This window comes from Tamandua tetradactyla, chromosome 5 (genome assembly GCF_023851605.1).
Source record: "Tamandua tetradactyla isolate mTamTet1 chromosome 5, mTamTet1.pri, whole genome shotgun sequence".
Taxonomy (NCBI): Eukaryota; Metazoa; Chordata; class Mammalia; order Pilosa; family Myrmecophagidae; genus Tamandua; species Tamandua tetradactyla.
The window spans coordinates 179,482,514-179,503,278 of record NC_135331.1 but is presented as its reverse complement, the minus strand read 5'-3'; the positions used below and the strand labels follow the sequence as shown (position 1 = coordinate 179,503,278).

General features: G+C 37.9%; 1 non-coding gene and 1 pseudogene across 2 annotated transcripts in view; both read right to left on the bottom strand.

Annotated features, from left to right (window-relative positions):
- LOC143685127 (trafficking protein particle complex subunit 2-like) overlaps positions 1-20,765 on the bottom strand; it is a 74,509-nt pseudogene that overhangs the window by 42,744 nt on the left and 11,000 nt on the right. Inside the window, exons 2-3 of the transcript XR_013176388.1 lie at positions 16,414-16,848; positions 14,843-14,926 (exon numbers count right to left, since the gene is read on the bottom strand). The product of XR_013176388.1 is annotated as a trafficking protein particle complex subunit 2-like (transcript). The remainder of the gene's footprint in view (positions 1-14,842; positions 14,927-16,413; positions 16,849-20,765) is intronic.
- On the bottom strand, positions 13,924-14,030 carry LOC143685252 (U6 spliceosomal RNA). The gene has a single exon (XR_013176500.1). It is a non-coding gene; the product is annotated as a U6 spliceosomal RNA (small nuclear RNA).

The following is a 20,765-nucleotide window of genomic DNA, read 5'->3' as shown; positions in this document are numbered from 1 at the left end:
TCAGTTAGACCTTGCTACCTATCATAACCTGCCAACCCCCAACCAGGACCATCCCAGCCAATCGTAAAGAATACGTAGAGCAATATATAAGATTCCACAAGATTTCCATGCAATAGAGTAACTTTCCAGAAACCTACAACCTCCAGATGGGTCCCTGGTCCAGATAAGTCCTAAAATCTAGCCCAGCTGCTCTAGAACTTCAGATAATTCCATCTCCCTACCCCATATTAGTGACAGGTCCTTCCAATATAAAAAATTTAGAATGGCCATAGCTCAAACACCTGAAAAGAGAGAGATGGAAAGATCAAAGATGATGTTGGAGTTATACAGAGAAAATAGGATTTAACAAATGAATATAAATGCTGAATCATTACATTGATATCTCTTTTAGTCTCCAGTATTTTAGAGCAGCGAGAATAAGAAATAAGAAATGTCTTATTTCTTATTTCACATGTCAAACTCTGAAATATGTTCTACAACTAATTGTGGTGCTGTGCGTTGAGATTTATAGCTTTTTTTGTATATATGTTATTTTTCACAAAAAAAGAAGGAAAAAAGTTGATTGTAATGATAAAAAAATGTTTAAGCCTTGTAGCCTCCTATATTCTGAAACAGCTAGAAGGAGAAATATGAAGCGATGGCATGGTAGCCCAAGACAAACTCTGGGATCTGTCCTGTAACTACTTATTGAAGAATGCTTTGAAAACTATTGCTTTTTTATTTCTTTGCTTTGTATATATCTTATACTATGCAATAAAAAAAGTTTAAAATATCATAAACAAAAAATCTCAATTTAAATGTAGGGTGAACATTTCTAACATTTCTAATGTAACCCAGGAGAAGAATATCACAGCAGAAAGTTTCATTTTACGTTTTGATTTTTTAATTGCTAATTTTTAATAGGCTGCCATAGGAAAGGGTGTGAGTTTGTTTTCGCTTTGGTTTCCACTTTCTGTGTAAATTGCTTGGGAGAAATGTTAAATATAGGTATGAAACACTGGGGAAAAAAAAACAAAGAGAAATATTATTATGGAAAATTAAACATCAATTCTCCAAACTTTGTTGAAAGGAAAGTCAGTTTGGCATAGCATAAAAGACTGGCAAAATAGGTGGCCCTTTTTGCTTCTCTAGGTTTCCTGAGAAAAGGAAAGATCCTCTCCAGAAGCAAGCAGGACATGATTCAACAAATGCCTCTTTGCTCCACATATTGAGGTTTGTGAAAAAACAGTTAATTGAAGTCAGGACTTTGCAGACTTGGTCATATTTCTGAATTCTGCCCTTTAATTAACTATATTCTTTACCAAACTGGGTAGCTGTAATCAACATGGTTACCCTCAGGTGTTAGTGAATTCTTATTTCAATATTTCTTATTTCAAACAACACTAGGATATATGGGTGGACATTGATATATCACCATAAGTTAGCAAGAACATTATCTTTATTAAACCACACTGTGAATGCACCTGGATGCTGCATTCGTTTTCTAAAATTATTGCTGGAGTTGGAAGGGAGAAAGAAGATCGGTTGTATTCTGTCTTGGGGAATTTTTCCCTCCCAGCCCTCCTCTCGGCCAAATGACTCCTTCCAGTGCAGTGCATAAAATGCAAAGATTTAAACTTTCATATAAATATAATTGTGATCCATAGCCTCCCATATAAATATTTAAAGGGGAGGAAGAACCCACCAGCTTCACACAAAAAAGAAGAGATTCATCCCAAAACATTGGGCTGGAAGTCTTCCTCAAAGAAAGCTATCTGATCAAATTGTTGCAATCATATGTGGTTAAAACATGATATGTCATATTAAAATGCAGTTATCAGACCCCTTCCCAATCAAGATGGCAGAGTAAGATGCTTCTGGGCTCTATCATCCCACAGAAATTTTGAACAACCAGCAAGAACTGGCAGAAACATCTTTTTTTTTTTTTTTTTTTTTTTTTTGAGGGAGGAAAGGAAGGAAAGACAGAGAAGGAAGGAAGGATGGGAGGAAGAAAGGGAAACATTTTTAAACATTTTCTTGTTTTATTATATTTTGTTTGTTTGTTTGTTTTTACATGGGCTGGGGCCGGGAATCGAACCGGGGTCCTCCGGCACGGCAGGCAAGCACTCTTGCCCGCTGAGCCACCGCGGCCCGCCCAGAAACATCTTTTTAAAAGCACCAGAAAAGAGTTAAAGGGGTGCAGTAACAAGGTAAGCATCAAATAAAGGAAAAAGCTGCTTAAAACAACCAAAGCAGTAGGCCAAGCCCTCAGTCTTGGGGTTTGTTCATATGAAACTTATCCCCACAAAGGATAGGCTAAGCCTACTTAAAATTAGGCCTAGGAGTCACCCCAAAGAACCTCTTTTGTTGCTAAGATGTGGCCTCTCTCATTTCAGTGAACACAACAAGCAAACTCACTGCCCTCCCCCTCTCTACATGGGACATGTCTCCCAGGGGTGTGGACCTTCCTGGCAACATGGGACAGAAATCCTAGAATGAGCTGGGACTCAACATCAAGGGATTGAGAAAACCTTCTAGACTAAAAGGGGGAAGAGAGAAATGAGACAAAATAAAGTGTCAATGGCTGAGAGATTTCAAACAGAGTCGAGAGGTTATCCTGGAGGTTTTTCTTGTGCATTATATAGATATCACCTTTTCAGTTAAGGTGTATTGGAGAGGCTGGAGGGAACTGCCTGAAAATGTAGAGCTGTATTCCAGTAGCCATGTTTCTTGAAGATGATTGTATAATGAAATAGCTTTCACAATGTGACTGTGTGACTGTGAAAACCTTGTGTCTGATGCCTCTTTTATCTATGGTATGGAAGACGAGTAAAACATTTGGATAAAAATAAATAAATAATAGCGGGAACAAATGCTAAATTTAGTAGATTGAAATGCTGGTGATCAGTGAAAGGGAGTGATAAGGGGTATAGAAAAAAATAAGGAAAACAAAGGTGAAAATATATTGGGTAGATGGAAATACCAGCAGTCATTGAGAGGGAGGGGTAAGGGGTATGGTATATGTAAGGTTTTATCTTTTTATTTCTATTTCTGAATTGATGCAAATGTTCTAAGAAATGATCATGGTGCTGAATATACAACTATGTGATGCTATTGTGAGTTATTGATTATATGCCAAGAATGGAATGATCATATGGTAAGAATGTTCATGTTTGTATGTTGTTATGTTTAAAAAAATTTAAAAATAAAAAAAAAATTAGGATCTCCTTATGCCATGGCCGGCCCCTCCCCAATCCCTCACCAGCTCAGCACAGTGAGTGCTAAGTGTGGCTCCCTGGTCCCGGTTCAAGAGGGAGCAGAGTAACTCGCATGCACATACTACCTGCGTGTATGTCTGGCCTAATCTGTCTGGTGGTGGCCTGAGGGACTTGTTGCCCCAGAATCTGTCCTGCATATAGAAGGCAGCTCACTGAGCTGTGCTACAGAATGCCATGGGAGATCAGTCAGGTTGTGTTGTCAAAAACAAGTGATTAGTGACTCTGTAGCATTCAGTTCAGTGCCCACGTCCATTAGGAAACTGTTTTGTAGGAAAGAAGGGACATTTGTATCCAGGGAAAGGGGGGATTTTTAGGGCCAAACATGCATGCCCAAGACAAAATCCATGTGAAGCAAGGAGCAAGGCCGCTGCTATGCTTTGGCCTGGAGCTATTCTTTAAATTCATTATATGGATAAGCTCCATAGGAGAGCACTCTCACAGGTCAATCTTCAAAGACTGGAAAAGGTATTTTCTTTTTCTCCTCTTCTCCTTCCTCCTCCTTCCCCTCCTTCTGTTAGCTTTTGGCATTCAAGAAAAGCTCAGTCATAACACTAGATGGATATATGTTTAAGGACTGATGCCTCAGAGTTTTATATTCCAGCAATAACACATTTAAAGATCAAAATGTCCAGGTTTCAACAAAAGGTTACAAAACATGCAAAGGAATAGGAAGTGATGGCCCAGTGAAAGAAGAAGATTAAAGGGTTAGAAATTATGAGTGAGGAGGACCAGACATGGGACATACCAGAGAGAGACTTTTAAAAAATGATCCTAAATATGCTCAAAGAATGAAAAGAAAAAATGTACAAAGAACTAAAGCAAATGAAGAAAATGATAGATGAATACAAAGAGAATATCAACACAGAAATAGGAATTATGAAAATGAATGAAACAGAGATAAGGACCACAGTAACAGAAACTTAAAACTCCCTAGAGGACTACAACATCAGACTGGAGCTGGCAGAAGAATCAGAGAACTTGAAGATAAGACAATTGAAATTATTCAGTCTAAGGAACAGAAAGAAGAAAAAATGAAGAAAAGTGAATAGAGTCTGAGGAGCCTGTGGGACCCCATCAATCCTACCAACAGCTGCATAATGGAAGTTCAAGTAGGAGAAGAGAGGGAGAAAGGGGCAGAGAGAATATTAAAAAAAAAAAAATGGTCGAAAACTTCCCCAATTTAACAAAAGACACATCTTAGATTACACACATCCAAGATGCTCAGTGAACCCCAAACTAGATAAACCCAAATAGACCTATGTGGTAACTTATTATAATCAAACTCTCAAATGCCAAAGAGAGAATTCTGAAGGCTACAAGAGAGAAACCACATGTCATGTACAAGGGAGCCTCAATAAGATTAAGTGCCAATTTCTCATTGGAAACCATGGAGACAGGAAGGCAGTGGGAAGACACATTAAAAGTGCTGAAAGTAATAGGTAAATTTTTTTTTAAAAAAGGGAAAAAATTTTAAAAAGTGCTGAAGGCAAAACAAAACAAAAAAACCTCCTACTAAGAATTCTGTATCTGACAAAACTCATCAAAAAGCAGGGAGAGGTTAAGACATTCCCACATGAACAAAAGCTGAAGGAGTTCACCATCACTAGATGAGCCCTACAAGAGATGCTAAAAAGAGTTCTGCAAGGTAAAAGGGAAGGACAAAAGACAACAGATCCAAGCTGCATGAAGGAATAAAGAGCTCCAGCAAGGATAATGGCTTGTATAAATTCTAGTACTATTGTGTTTTTGGTTTGTAATTCCACTTTTTATTTCCCACAGCATCTAAAAGGCAAATGTATAGATGTAATGATAAATCAGTGGTTTGGGACTTATATAGATATGTAGTTTGTGACAAGAGCTACATAGAGGTGGGGATTTGGAGGACTATAGGAACTTAGTTTGTGTATACTATTGAATGAGATTGTTACAAATTTAGGGTGTTAAATTTAAGCCCCATGGTAACTACAAAGAAAATATTGGAGAATATGAGAACATATAACGACAGAAATTACAATTTAGATTGCCAAAGGGTCAGAGGGAATGAGGTATTAACACATAATGGGTGGTTACATACGTGAATATCTTTATTCTAGGGAAATGTGCATGGCAGTATTACATGTTCAAGGAGCATGATGTATACCACCTACACTCAAGTGTTCAGAAAGTGGGTTGATAGTTAGACAGACAGACGACAGACAGATGAATGGATAGATATAATGATACAGCAAATGTTGGGAAATGTTAACATTGGTGGATTTGGGTATGGGGTGGGGGTAGGGGTATGTTGGAGTGCTCTATATGGGGTTTATATTATTTTTGTACCTGTCCTGTAAGTTTGAAAGTATTTCAAAGTAAAATTTAGAAGAAAATAAAAATTTTAGTTATCTTTTTATAGTCATGGTATACAAGCCCCCCAAAACAACTTGCCTTGAATTCTCAGAAAAATATATACCTTTATAATTTAGGATCTATCACTTCTTTCAGGTCTCGAGGAACTTTTCTCCATAACTTCTCTTTGTAGGAACTCCAGGGTTCTAACTTCCTTAATCTTATGCCTGATTAAAATTTGTATAATTCCAGATTAAGGCTTTGTCTCCTGTTCTGGCTCTATCTCCATTGTCCAGGTCCCTTCATCCTCATTATGGTTATCGTTACCATTCTGGAACTTCAAGAAAAAAATCAACTTCTGGATCCAAACTCTAGGAACATTTCCATACTGGAGATGTGAATCTTAGTGCTAGGTACTAGATATCCAAGAGCAAAATTTAGAACGCCGCTGAAAATGTCTGTTTGTGTGTGTTCAGGGGTGGGAGGATTTTTTCCAGTTGGAAATTGTAGGGCATAGTATTATTTGAAGCTTCACTTACTTCTACCTCAATAACAAACAGAAAATGTTAACAACCTAGCACTGGAGGGGACTCTAATGTTCGTTATGACTTTTTGGTGCCAAATCTCCTCTGTTCCCATAACACATGGTGAAGACATCCTTTTTTAAAACTTTGCATGGGATTAAACTCCTGGAGTTTGAAGCCTGTTTCTGACCCATCTTTGAATCCCAGCACCTCAAATAATACTAGTAACAAAAGTTCTAAAAACATGATTGATGAAGCAAAGGAATCAATGGATTACTAAACACATATTTACAAACTGCTGTGACAAATGCAGGACCTTATAGGCCACATTCAATAAAATCAGTTTATGATATTTAGCATAAGAGAACAGTTGCTCAGTTTTTGAATGCCTAAAACTATACAACTACATTTTATTTTTCCTTGGTTGTTTTTGCTTTTCTGAGATTAATATGAAATAAAGCATGTTAAAGAGCATAATGATATTTAAATGCAGCATAGGTTTTATACAATTTTAACTATAGTGAAAAAATGGTTTCAATATGAAGCTGCCTATAAGCAATAAATAGCATGATTAAAAATAATTACAGTAACAAAATAATGTAAATAATAAGTAATAATGTAAAACTGAGCTGGGTATTAAATGTACTTAGAAAGGATTAAATTTTTCTAATCCCTAATCTTAAAACTCAATCCTCTGTCTATACTAGTGATATTGCAGGAAAATTTCAAGAAAAATACAGAACACTATTAGAAGAAAAACTACAAAAAATTAAAAATTCATTGGGAAAAAATTGAGCAATTCAGATATTTTGAAAATTTTTACATCTTGAAAATATTAACATTAGTCTATGTTCTACTGATACTTTCTTTTGTTCTTTTGTTCGTTCCAGATCCCTGATCCAACCTAATTCCTTGCTTCCAACCCGCCTCTCCCTTAAGATTCCACAGAAGGGCCTGTGACTGCCTTGACCATCCCATACCTCTTCCAGCACTGTTCCTTGTGGAAAAGTGAATGTGGCTTTGTTGGTGTAATTGTGTTCTCATTTGACAAGCATAAATCCACATCTTTTAATTGTAAGGACTGTAACAAATTGTACAATGTTTTAATGTCAAAAATTATACCTTTCCATGTTGAATTACTGGTAAGAAACTGGCAACCTGGTAAAGGTTCTTTATGGACTGAACTCAAAAGCCCTTGTGTACTGTCAATCCAGTATTCATTCCTCAAAGCAAATGTCACAGGCACAATAGTTCTGTTGTAGATTCAGGACCAAGTTCCTTTTCAGCAAGAGTAGGGGGTGGTAAGTACTTCCTCCTCAGAGCAGGTTCCTTGGATGTCTGCTTTTAGTCAGGCACTTGAGAATCATTTCAGAATGTTCTAGTAGCTCTGTTGGATCACAAGTTTTACTGAAACCCACATGCTCAGAGCTAAACTGTTTTCCTGCTTATCTACCTAGCTCTAGTATACATCCCACAATTCCACTTAGTATCCGCTGCACAAAATGCCTGTAAGAGGTTGCTCACTGGTGGTGGAATTTTTTCTAACTTTTTCATTTCTGTATATTCTCAATATTTACACAGACTGTTGTGTTATTTTTATAATTAGAAGAAAATAAACTTTATATTTTGAGAAAGTGGTGCCAAGGGTAGATATAAAGATATTGCATTTAAAGGGAAAAGTTGTTACTATTATTTTGCTGCCAGTGAAATTTTTAATTCATAGCAGACTATGAAACCACTTCAGAAAGAATTCTGCTTCTTACTAGAAATATGGAGAAATATTCTCTTCTTCTACAAGCTTGAGGAGGCTGCCACATCTCTTTCTACTCAGTGACACTTTAGTCCAGAAAGTGTGGGGTTTCAAAACAGCAGAAGGGAAAGAAAACGGGTTACTTGCAGGCCACATCAGACCCAAACACCTGCTTTGTTTGATGACCACATGATTCAGAATTGGAAATTGAATGCCCCTCATTGGAACGTTTAGCTCCTCACAGGTCCACCATCCATTTAGGCAACCTGCTTGGTCCCTGAAGACATTTGATTTTGATACTCTTGGGCTATCATTCTGCAAAAAAAAAAAAAAAAGGGCTGAGAGATAATGGGACCAAGACATGTTAGGCAAAAAACAATCATGCTTGTTCCTTTTTAGTTTATGGTGTATTGGAGTGGCTAGAGGGAAGTACCTGAAAACTGTTGAACTGTTTTCCAGTAGCCTTGATTCTTGAAGACGACTGTGTAACTATATAGCTTTTACAATGTGACTGTGTATGATTGTGAAAACCTTGTGTCTGATGCTGTTTTTATCCAAAGTATGGACAGATGAGTAAAAAAATTTAAAAAATGAGGATAATGAATAAATAAATAATAGAGAGAGATAAAGGATAAAAACTGGGTAGATTGAAATATTGTGGGTCAATGAGAGGGAGGGATATGGGATATGGGATGTTTGAGTTCTTTTTTTCTTTTTATTTCCTTTTCTGGAGTGATGCCAATGTTCTAAAAATGATCATGGTGAAGAATACACAACCATGTGATGCTATGTAAGCCATTGATTGTATAATACGGTTGGACTCTATGTGTGTGGATATTTCTATTTCTCAATAAAAATATTTTAAAACATAAAAAAGTCATACTAATGGCATTTTGTTCTTCATCTTTCACAAGGAAAAAAAAGATTTTGAGGAATAAGGAATTACAGCTAAACCTGTGATCCCAGCCACAGGGCTCTTGTATAACCTTCTAATTTTCTTCTATATAATTTCCTACCTTCTTAGTCCACTCTACACTCTATTTCCTCGTTAATATTCCTAGAGCATAACATTATCATAACATTAATCAGGTATGTATTGTTTCTTCCTTTATTCCTTCCCTCCTTCTCCACTTCCTCCCCGACCCACCTCTTTTTTTTTTTTTTCTCTTTCTTTTCTGTGTATCAAGCCCCCTATCAGGTGCTAAGGAAACCGGAATGGATACCAGGCTCACAGTCTAATCAAGCAAACAGACATATAAATTGAAAGCTATAGCATTGTTTGTTGGTAGGAACTAAGGAAATGCAGAGAATGAAGCTCTCAGGGTAAAGTTTCCCAGAGGTGACAATTGAAATGACTCTTGGAAGTCATCTAAAGGCATTCCAAGCAAAAGGGAGGGCAACTCCAAAGCACGGGTTCAAGGAAAGGGTTGGAGGATGCCGGGAACTGCAAGTGGTTTGGTATGACTGCAGCACCAGGGAATACAGAATGGTGGAGGCAGGGGTGGGGGAGGAAATTGGACTTACTCATTCATGATTTATTCAGTTACTGTTTAATGGCCTGCTATATGTCAAACATTGAGGATATAACAATGATTTAGAGACATGGTATTTGTTGCCAAAGAGCTTACAGTGTAGTGAGGAATACAGAGAAATAAGGAAACAATAAAGCGTGGTAAGCACTATGATAAAACAAATGCTGAGGGGCGGGCCACGGTGGCTCAGCAGGCAGACTTCTCACCTGCCATGTGGGAGACCCGGGTTCAATTCCCGGTGCCTGTCCATGCTGGGGGGGGGGGGGGGGGAAGGTTCTGCTTAAAAAAAAAAAAATACATGCTGAGGGTCAAAGAAACGCAGAGAATGATGTGCCGAGGTAGATAAGAGTCTAGCGGATTCTCTGATGTGTGACCCAGATTCTCCCGTTTAGGAATAAGGACTTATTCTCCCAGCTTCTGCAAGTGCTCCTAGGAGACAGCCCTTAAATGAAGCCCAAGTTCATGAATCCTTTCAGGGAAAGTCTACATCCAGTGTTGTGTGGTGTGTAGCCCTGGCCCCTTCATCTCAACTTGGAACAATTCTGAAGGGCCATACCAGCTCCGGAGCTCGCCGTGGGGTGGCTGAGGCCTTTGTCGGGGCTGCTGCACAGCTCCACTTCACCTTTTGCTCGGTCCTGCCTACACTGCTGCCTTTTGACAAGTACTGACTCCCAAGGAGCTCCCTAATAAATGTCCCATATACTAATGTCTGTTTCCGAATTTTCTTCCCTGAACAAATTATAAAGTGTCCTTGAGTGGCATTCCAAGTAACTTGGATTTTATGTTATAATCAACTAGAGTCATTGAAGGCTTTTAACAGGGAGGCAACTTGATCATATGGGTCAGTAGAAAAGGTGAAAAACTGAAGGCAGGGAGATTAATTAGAAGGCATTATAGTCCAAACAAAAAATGTTTAGAACTTGAATAAAGACAGTGACAGCAAATGGAGAAAAAGGGTCATATGCAAAAGTATTTAATGGCAATATTGGCAGGATTTGGTGGCTGATTTTAGAGGTAAACAAGGAAAAATCACCAAAGAGACCTTTTAGGTCTTTGGCTTGGGAGGAAGAACAAGTTTTGGTGCCATTAATCAAGATGGAAAATACAGTAGAAGAAGCAGGATCACGACAAATATGACACAGTTCACTTTTGGAACTAGTGAATTTGAAGTACCTTTAGTAAAATGCAAGTGAAGCTTGGCAGATAATTGAAAACATGCATTGAGGAATCCAGAGGGAAGTCAGTGCTAGAGAGACAGGTTTAGGAACCCTCAGCATATATATATAGTTACATGCGTAGATATGGATGAGCTCAGAGGGTCACTACTCTGCTCTAAAATGGTCAGTTCTTCATATTGCTTAACAAAGAATTCCTAATTTCCAAATGGCATTCTGCAAAACAATGATGTTTCAGCACTACGGACAGTAGCAGAGGTGCTGGGTTTGGGGCCCCCTCCTCACCCAATCATCACTATTTTTTCATTAGATAAGGACTTCATTATCTTCCCCTGTCTAGCTTTCTAGCCTTACCTCCTACCACTCTACTGGTTTATATCTTGTGCTTAAGGCAACTGTGTTAAAACAATCTAATTAAAGCTTCCCTTCCTTTCCTTCTCTTTCCTTCCCTACTTCCTTCATTCCTTTTTTCCTTCGTTCCTTCATCTCCTCCTCCTCCTCCTCCTCCTCCTCCTCCTTCTTCTTCTTTCCCTCTCCTTCTGTCTCTGCCCCTCCTTCTCCCTCTCCCTCTTTCTGTTTTCTTTTCTTTCATTCCTCAGATGAGGAAACTGAGGCCCAAAGAGGCTAAATGATTTGCCCAAAGCCACATTCCTTGTTAGTGACAGGTTGGGACCCAGAACTCCAGGATCACGGCTCAATATTCTTTTAACTGCAATACAACATGAGGTATAGAGACTCCACACTTTTCTAAACAACAAGTTTCAAGCTTTCTGATTATAGTAGAAATAGTAGCAATAACAATGACAGTAACAATAAAATTAAAAATAAGTAACTCTTTCACTTGATTCTCTGAATATTGATTTATCTTTATCTTATACTCTGGGAATTTTTTTGTTTCTACAATTTCTTTATTATTCTAGCCTCTCTTTTTAAAGTTCTTTATTGGATATCCTAGATATGCTGAAATTTTCTCAATACATCGTTTTCCTCCATCTTATTCTTTCCTTTATCATTTCCCTCTGAGTTCTGGAAGGCTTTTCTGAGTTTGTTTTCAAATTAATTTATTTGATTTTCTGCATTTTCAAATTCTGCTCCTTGTTGCTTCCATTGTATTTACTTTTTTACTTCTAACCATCTTATTTTTATCTCTAAAGTAACTTTTTCTAATTAAAGCTGTTTCCATATTAAACACGTTCTTTTTTAATTACAGTTTTATTGAGATAAAATTCACATACCACAGAATTCACACCTTTAAAGTATACAGTTCAGTGGTTTTTAATATATCCAGAGAGTTGTGCAACCATTAACAATACCGAATTTCAGAACAATTCATTATCCCCAAAGAGAAACCCTATATTCAATAGCTATCATTCCCCATTCCTCTCTCTCCCTAGCCTCTGTCAACCACTAATCTCCTTTCTGTTTCTATGAATTTGCCAATTCTGGACATTTCACATAAGCAGATTCATGCAATATGTGGCCTTTTTGTGACTGGCTTCTTTCACTTGACATAATGTTTTCAAGGTTCATTCATGTTATAGCATATATTGCTACTTCATTTCTTTTTATTGCTGAGTAATAGTCTTTTGAATAGATAAACCACATTTGGTTTATCTATTCACCAGTTGGTGAGCATTTGGGTTGTTTCCATTTTTTGGCTTTTATGGATAATGATGCTATGAACATTGTGCATAGGTTTTTGTGTGGACATATGTCTTCATTTCTCTTGTGTATATACCTAAGAGTAGAATTGCTGGGTCATATGGAAACTCTGTTTTAGCTTTTATCTAGTTTGTCTTTCGTAGTTTGTGCTTTTTATGTCAGATCTAAGAATCCATTGTTTAACCAAAGGTCCCAAAGATTTATACTTTATTTTCTCCTAGGAGTTTTATGGTTTTAGTTCTTACTTACATTGTGATCCATTTTGAGTTGATTTTTGCATACCATGTGAGATAGAGGTGTATTTTCTTTTGAATCTTGTTGATAACTCAACATCTTTCTACTAACCGGTAATTAAAGATTTTCTGAAGTTTTTTGTTTGCACTATTAAGTGCTTCATAGGCAGGGATCATATAAAGTTATTCCTCTATTTTAACTCTTTTTAATAGATTACAACGGAATCTTTTAATCTATAAGCTGGTTTTCTGCTTGCTTATTCTTGTGATTGTGTTCATTTCGATGGATAGAGCTCATGGTGAATTTCAGAATTGCTTGTATCCTGTTCAAAATGTTAGGCTCAGACAATGGGAGTGAGGAACATTTAAATATCTACCATGGTTTTAATTAATTGGGATCCAGGTATCTGCTGTATTAGGGAAGAAGTTGTAACCAGAGGTAGTAGAAGGGCGAGAGACTTCACTGTTTCAGAGTTTTGACTAGGTTTTTGTGACATTACTTGGTATGCTATCTGTATGACAGGGAACCTGGGATCCCATAGGGGAATATTGCTCTGTGTGGACTCTAGCATTGAATGGGCTTCCTGTAGGCACTGGTAGGATTAGTAGTTGCCCCCTTCCATTACTGCCCTATATCTTGCTTTTGCCTCTAGATGAAGAACACTTTAATAGTAATCCCCCACAGTTTATAGCAAATGCTGACTCATATTTTCCCCTATTTTATATCCCTTTGGATACTCAGTGATAGTTAAACATGTAACCTCAGATCATCAATATCCTGAATCAGTCCTTCCATCAGCTTCTCATTTGACTCTTCATTATTGTCTATTCCAGGTTTCCATTTTCTGACCCAGATTAGTTCAGATTCTCCTCCAACCCTGGACTCTTATTTATATTCCTGCTGGGGTTTCCCATACTTATCTACCCCACCTCCCACCTAACCTTGCTGACTCGGATTTATTTCTTGATGTATGTGGTGGTTAGATTCAGTTGTCAACTTGGCCAGTTGAAGGCACCCAGTTCTGTTGCTGTGGACATTAGCCAATGGTTGTGAACCTCATCTGTTGCTGATTACTTCTGCAGTTGGCTAGGAGACGTGCCTGCTGCAATGAATGATGTTTGACTTAATTGCCTGGTGCTTAAATGAGAGAGCTCAACGTAGCACAGCCCAAGCAGCTCAGCATTCCTCATCACAGCACTTGCAGCTCAGCCCAGGCCTTTGGAGATGCAGAAAGAAATCACCCCTGGGAAAGTTGACTGGAAGCCAGAGGCCTGGAGAGAAGGCCAGCAGAGACCATCTTGTGCCTTCCCACGTAAGAAAGAACCTCAGTTGAAAGTTAGCTGCCTTTCCTCTGAAGAACTAACAAAATAAATCCCCTTTTATTAAAAGCCAATCTGTTACTGGTATGTTGCATTATTCTAGCAAACTAGAATAATGTAATTCTTTTTTTTTTTTTTTTTCAAAAATATGGAATGCTTCACGAATTTGTGTGTCATCCTTGCGCAGGGGCCATGCTAATCTTCTCTGTATTGTTCCAATTTTAGTATATGTGTTGCCGAAGCGAGCACAATAATGTAATTCTTTAGAGCACTACACTGGAGTCAGGAGGCCAAATTGTGCTGCTGCTGGAAGTCCCCAGTATTTCCATCTTGCCTCATTCTTTCTTCATTCTTACAGTGAAGCCCAATTACAACTAAGGTAATGAGGTGCCCGTAATGTAGAAGAGTCTAACACACACTCTCTGACCAGGCAGGAATTCCTTAAAAATAGTGAAGTGCTTTATTTATCTTATTACCATAGCACTGAGCAGAGTGCAAACACATAGTAGGGGCTTAACAACTATAAAAAGAGTTAACTTGAATAATTGCAATAATAATATAACAAACTCTTAGAAAAGGAAAGAAAAACCTTCCTCTTTTATTTCAAAAAACTTGTTGATAAACAGTTTTTTCATCCTTAAATTTATTTTGATGATGGTTTTGAAATGGCACAAATGGATATCAGATTTTTTAACGCAAATGCTTTATAAACAATATCTGCCCAGAGATGGATAAATTTAAAAAAGAGGAATACCAGACCCTCAGTTAATTTTAACAGAATTGCTGACAGATTAGTGATGAAAATTATACTTTTATCTTCATAGTACTAATTGGAATTAACATTGTTATTATTAACAGTAATGTTTTATATATTCTCAATTCTGTTCCAAACAGCATTTAAGACAACTGGCATAAATACATACAACAATCCGTAATATAATATCAATAAGATAAAAGGAAAAAGAAAAAAAAAAAACAGAAAAAATAAAAGGAGTGTAGGAAGAACAGGATGAAACCATGAGGGAGGTGGTAAATGAAATTTATGCTGCAAGGTTACCCACACATTCGTTTGTGAAGGGCCATGTGTCCGGCTCTGAATTCCAAGAAATTTCAGGAGGGCTCACAACCAATCAGAAGGTCAGTGTCTATAAGATTGAAACAAATCAATTACTTGAGAGCAACACAATTTCCCCTGTTACTGAAACCAGAGAGAATTTTCTCCAAAAGGTTGTCATAAAGACATACTGTAAGCTATAAATGACCACCATTTTTACAGCCAACATAGCACAATTTCATAAGAGACATTTCTCAATACAGGCAAAGAACACCCAGTTCTTTACATAGAAAACTCAGTAAACTAATTTTAAATTGTTCAGTGTTCTCAGCATTGACAATGTCCTGCAGGTGGTGATAATGAGGAAAATATTTCCAGGGACATAGTGAAATGCCTAGATGGCTCCAATGCAGCCCAATAGCCTTGATAAAAATGTCAGGTCAGTGGGCATATTGTTGGATAAAATGCATCAAAAAAGTAAAAGAGCAAGAAATCTATTATACCAGTCATATTTTGGCTACAAAGTGCTGCGTTACAACCAAACACAAATTTTAGAGTCTTGTAACAGCAAATGTTTATTTTTCTTGCTGAAGGTTTTGTTCAGCTCCACGACTCCTTGACTAGCCAATAGATTACAGAAGCGAAAGAAGTATAGCTTGACACAAGCACTTTAAAACCCTTGGCCTGCAGCACTTCTGCTTATTTCCATTAGCCAAAGCAAGTCACATGGCCATATCCAATATGCAGTAGATGGGGAAATATACTCTGCCTACTCTGATAGGAGGTATTGCAAAGCCACTGAACAAAGAGCATGGTTATGTAACTCTACAGGACGGAAGGAGAGAAGAATTAGGACCACATCCATAATTCTATTTGCTGTATTCCTCACATTTCATTTCCCATCTAGTACTTCTAAGATTCATATAATTGTGGATTTGTAAGGAAATTTAGAACTCCTGTAGTATGGGTCTTTCATTGTACAGATGAGTTATCTAAGGACCAGCAAGATTATTGGGATTTGCCAAAAATCAGTCAGTTCAAAGCTCTGCTATGTTGAGCTAAATGTTGTATCCTTAAGTTTTCTAATGGTAGCCTACCACCAAACCCCCACTCTTCATGGAATTATGCTAATCTAGTTCACGAGGTAAATATATTATTAAGGACTTAAATTTCAGTCTCCAGAGGTAAAAAGCCTAAATTGGCTGTGGATATGAAGAGTTACAGGAATATACTGAAAGGACACCAGAAGTCTAGCTCTGAGGTGGAGAAATCCTTTTTTTCATGGCAGGGTGGAGGTGGAGGGGGATGGGTTCTAATGAAAATGAAAATATTTACAGAGTCTGAGTTATCTGAAAAGAGGTAATGTTTCCAGAAGGAAATGTTTAGTTTCCCTCACAGTTGCTTTTCATTGTCTCCAGGATTCATCTGACAAAGAATCAAATGTAAGGAAAGGCCAGTGGGTGGGTAGGTGGAATGGGGATGGAAAATTGCCAGAGATGGAGGAAAGATATAAAACAGTGCCTTTTAGTTGACTTCTGTTTTTTAACTTTCCCTAATGCCCTCCCTAAGGTAACTCACCAGTGGCTGTGTATTTGGCTTACTCCTCAAAAGCAGACCTGAGCTGGTAAGCAAACCGAAATGCACTGGAGAAGGGTTTGTTTTGAGTGAAGGAAACAGCTGTTTCTCCTGGAGTCTCCAACAGACTTGGAGCCTATTGGCTGCCGTGATGTTCCTAGAGGGTATTGCTTACAGCCCCTTTTGTGTTCTGTTTACTGTTCCAATTCTGTAGGTCATTTTGATGGGATTTTTAGAGACACTTAGAAGTTAAGATAGAATTTGTTATTAACGTCCTGTTCAAGTTTGAAAGTTTCTTTAACATTTCATGATTTTAGATCTAGTTTGTTTACTTCTGCAAATTAGCTCTCCTGGCAAGAAACTTGACTCCTGTAGATGATATTATCTTGGAGGAATGCAGGGCCAGGCAAGAGGGTAGTTTTTCTGAGAATCAGTGATCTAGTCCACACATAATAAACAAAGACAGATATCAGTAGCCATTCAAAATGAAAAACAAAGAGTAAGAATTTCGTTATACAACCTCAAAATAGAAATACAAGAAATGATACAACACATGTTTTAAAACAGTTATTTCCTATCTTAATATTGCTGTGTTCCCTTTATTTTAGCCTGCAACTTATGGTACTCAGATTTTCAAGTATGATCCAATTTTTTAACATAAAAATATTTCACAGTACCCCACAGGATGGAAATTAGACTTTCAGTAGAAGTTGATTGAGAAAATACACAAGGCAGAAATGCTATGAATTCAGCAATGGATTTAATGAAAGTCATACTTTATTGAACAAGCGAGCATCTATGTTCATTTGAAGACGAAGCATATGTACCAATGCAAGCCACCTTAGCCAGGGTACAGATAAACATACCTCATGGAATGTGGAGCCCCTTCTCAAAATTTTAAAGCTCCACAGAGATCCAAAGCCCATAGGTTGGGATCAAAATGTTGTCTTCCATTTTGATTTCTTTCAATACTGGGAGCTGTCCTATCCAGTGGCACCACTGCTCTCCTCTCTATTCCTATTCTTCCCAGTTGACACCAACAAGATACGATAAAATGAATGGAGCCCACCCTGGCCTTTCTAGAAGTTAAAGACTGGAATTTGGAGCCTTTTTGTTGGTGTTGTTGTCTACCAATACGTGTATATCCTTTAGGAACTCCCCTCATCTTTGAGATGGTTTTATCTCTTGTAAAATTTTGGGGAGGGGGGGCTGGGAAGATACTGTGCAGCCCAACTCAGATTGTTTTGAGGATCAAATTAGGTTATGCAGCACTTAATCATATAAACAATGAATGGTGGCTGGCCAGTCAGTGGTCTAGTGAAATCTCCCATCTGGAGCCTAATTCTCAGCTGTTGTAGTACTAGAAATAACGGCCAGGAGCTCCAGTTTCCCAGTGGGTCGGGGGACTAGAAGTGGAAGGTGTGTGCAGTGGAGTGGGTTGGGAGTAGCAACCTAGGTTTAAGACTTAACTCTGCAGAAGAATACAGTGCTGTTTGAAATGACAGCAATGTGGGAGACCTGGGTTTGAGTTCTGGTCCATGCACTTCCCCCCCAAAAAAACAAACAAACAAAAACGAAACAAACAAAAATTCAACAAGTGGTGCTGCAATAGCGGGATACTCACATGGAAAAATAATAAAATGTGACCCTGCCATACAGTATGCAAAAAAAAAAAAAAATTTACAGCAGACTGACTACAGGCCTTTTACTTCCTAGGGTTCTATATTTAGGGAATCACCTAGATGAGTCTGCCTAGGATGAGAAGGAGGAAGCCCCAGACAGAATATTAAATTGCTTTGCAAGATAAAGAAAGAAATGTGAGCTTCTCAGAACTTGAGATGCAAGTACTGACCCCAGGAGGGAGAAAAAAATAGCCAAGAGTCTAAAGCTCAAGATGGGGCAACAGTCTTAATAGCAAATAAGTCATTACTTGGCACCACGGTGGAACATTCCTTACTTTCCCACCAAAACTTAAATAGATGTTTATTACACAAGCAGTCACTTGTGGGTGATATTTGGGGAGAGGAGAAATTGGTATGATGCATTATAGTATTGGGTGAGGTGGTACAGGAAAAGGGAAAGCAAACACAAGGGGGAATGTAGAGGAGTGATGAAGAATTTGTCCTGAACAGGAAAAAACACCTGTGAAATGAGAAGAGAAACCTGGAGATGTAGGAATAAAGGCAGAGTTCTCACCATGCGTGAAATGGAAACCAAGAACTTTTATTTTACACTAGTCTTAAAGGATAAAGAAACTGGAGTCTGAAGGTGAGTGCCCTGGCATTTGAGTTGTAAACTTGGCAGGATTCTTATGACAATTAGAGTTAATGGATGTAAACTCCTAGGACAAAGCAATCATTTAATAAATGATAGCTATCATCATTCATCCTCTTGATTCATATATTATTCAAGAAATAGTTAATCCGAGGAGGCTGGGCAAAGAGCAGATGGTGCATGGGGGAGGCAGTGGAGCACATAGGCTCTCATTCATCCTACCGCTGAAGCCTTACCTCAATGCTCCTCCTTCTCCTCTCCTCCTTTCCTCCCCTAGGTACTCAACAGGAAAATCCACTCCCTAAAGGAACAGCATTGGTTTAGGGCTATGAGGCCTGTGTCATCAGGAAGCGTTTGTGTGATTGCAAAGATTTTCCTACATTGGCAGAAGATACTTCTTCTGTAGAGAATGTCTCTAGAGAAAAGTTACAATAATTTGATTAATCAACTCATTTAAGGCAAGAGTGAGTGTGTTCTAAAACCTTGCCGCTATTTTACCCACAATCCAATTTCCAGCCAGTGAGTACGGAGGGAGATAGATAGCCAGAGCACAAGAATAGGTGATGGCTTTTTTCTCCCCCAAGATGTAGTCACTGAGATTATTTTTAGATGAAACAATTAGAGCCAGAAGTGCGACTCATAATTATGTGGCTATGATTCTGCCACCAGTGGTTCTATGGAATCAATTCAATGGTGACAACTTCGAAATCACCATAGTTTCTGGAAAAAATCAGCAGATCAAAACTGAAAAGAAAACATCCCATGACACAAGTGCTGTTTCCTGAGAACATCTCACACCTTTGTACTTTGGCAGTCAGCTAGCCCCGTTCCCTCAGGGCCTCCCAAGTCTCTCAACCTGCTCTACAATTAATTGTTAAAACCACTGAGGAGCTTCGGAAGCCCATCCTCAAGACCGCAACCTGATGGATCTCCCCCTCCTCAGAATTGCTGCCATGGTGTTATCCAAACCTTTCCTGGAACTCCTCTTGCATTCTAGTGGATTTTCATGTGCTTCTCATTATTTCCAAAGTTAGGGGTTTCTGCTACGTAGTAATTTTACATTACAAAAACAACATGGCAGGTCAATATCAAAATGTGGAACAGGGGAAAGGAAAAAATGGGTAATCTTATCAGCTTAGCCCCAATTCTGTGCTTATTATCACCTTAGGTGTTTCTTCCTAAACTTTTTTTCTATACTCATTTTTTTTTCATTAATTTAATTCAGGTTTAAATCTGACCTTTTTCAATGAATATTTTTTCACAGGTATCACTCAAATTGTTATACAGTCTTCATAAAAAAATTTTTTAAGACTGTATAACAGACTATTTCTCTATTGTTGAAATTTTAGATTGTTCTATTCCATACTTATAATATTGCAGCTGACATCTTTGATGCATATAGTTTTTCAGTATGTTTCTGTGTATATATGGATGTATATTTGATTTTTCTCCCTTAGAATACCATTTCGTAAAGAAAGTTACTGAAACAAAGAGTAGGATTTGTATGGTTTTAGACACACATTGCCAAATTGTTTTCCAAAAGAGTTCACTTCCTTCACAGGAAGTGTATGAGAATATAATTTTTTCCAAACCTTCACCAAATTATTTTCTTAATTATTTAATCCTCATATAAACAAAGTAAGATGACATTAAGACACTACTTTAATTTTTTTGCTATGAACTATTTTGGGCATGCAGAAAAGTAAGGAGAAAAATATATGACCCACAGCTCTGATTTATCAGATCTTACCTGATGTTGTATTCTCATTAGTTCTTTCAACAGAAAATATTAGATATACAGTTGAAGCTTTGCATACTCTCCTTCCAATCTCACTCTGCTCTCTCCCTTCCTCTATGGAGACAGCTGGAATTTAACGTTTATCATTCCGCTGCATTTCCACTTCCAAATGTTTTAATTACTGAATCTTTGATTACTAATGAAGTTAAAAGTTTCCCCATAGAATAGCTAATGTTAAAGCCTCAGATTCTGAAGTCAAACAGAACTAGCTTTGAATCCCTGCTCTGCCACTTGCTCACCATGTCTCCTTGAACCTCCCTGTCTCAGTTTGCTCATCTGTAAA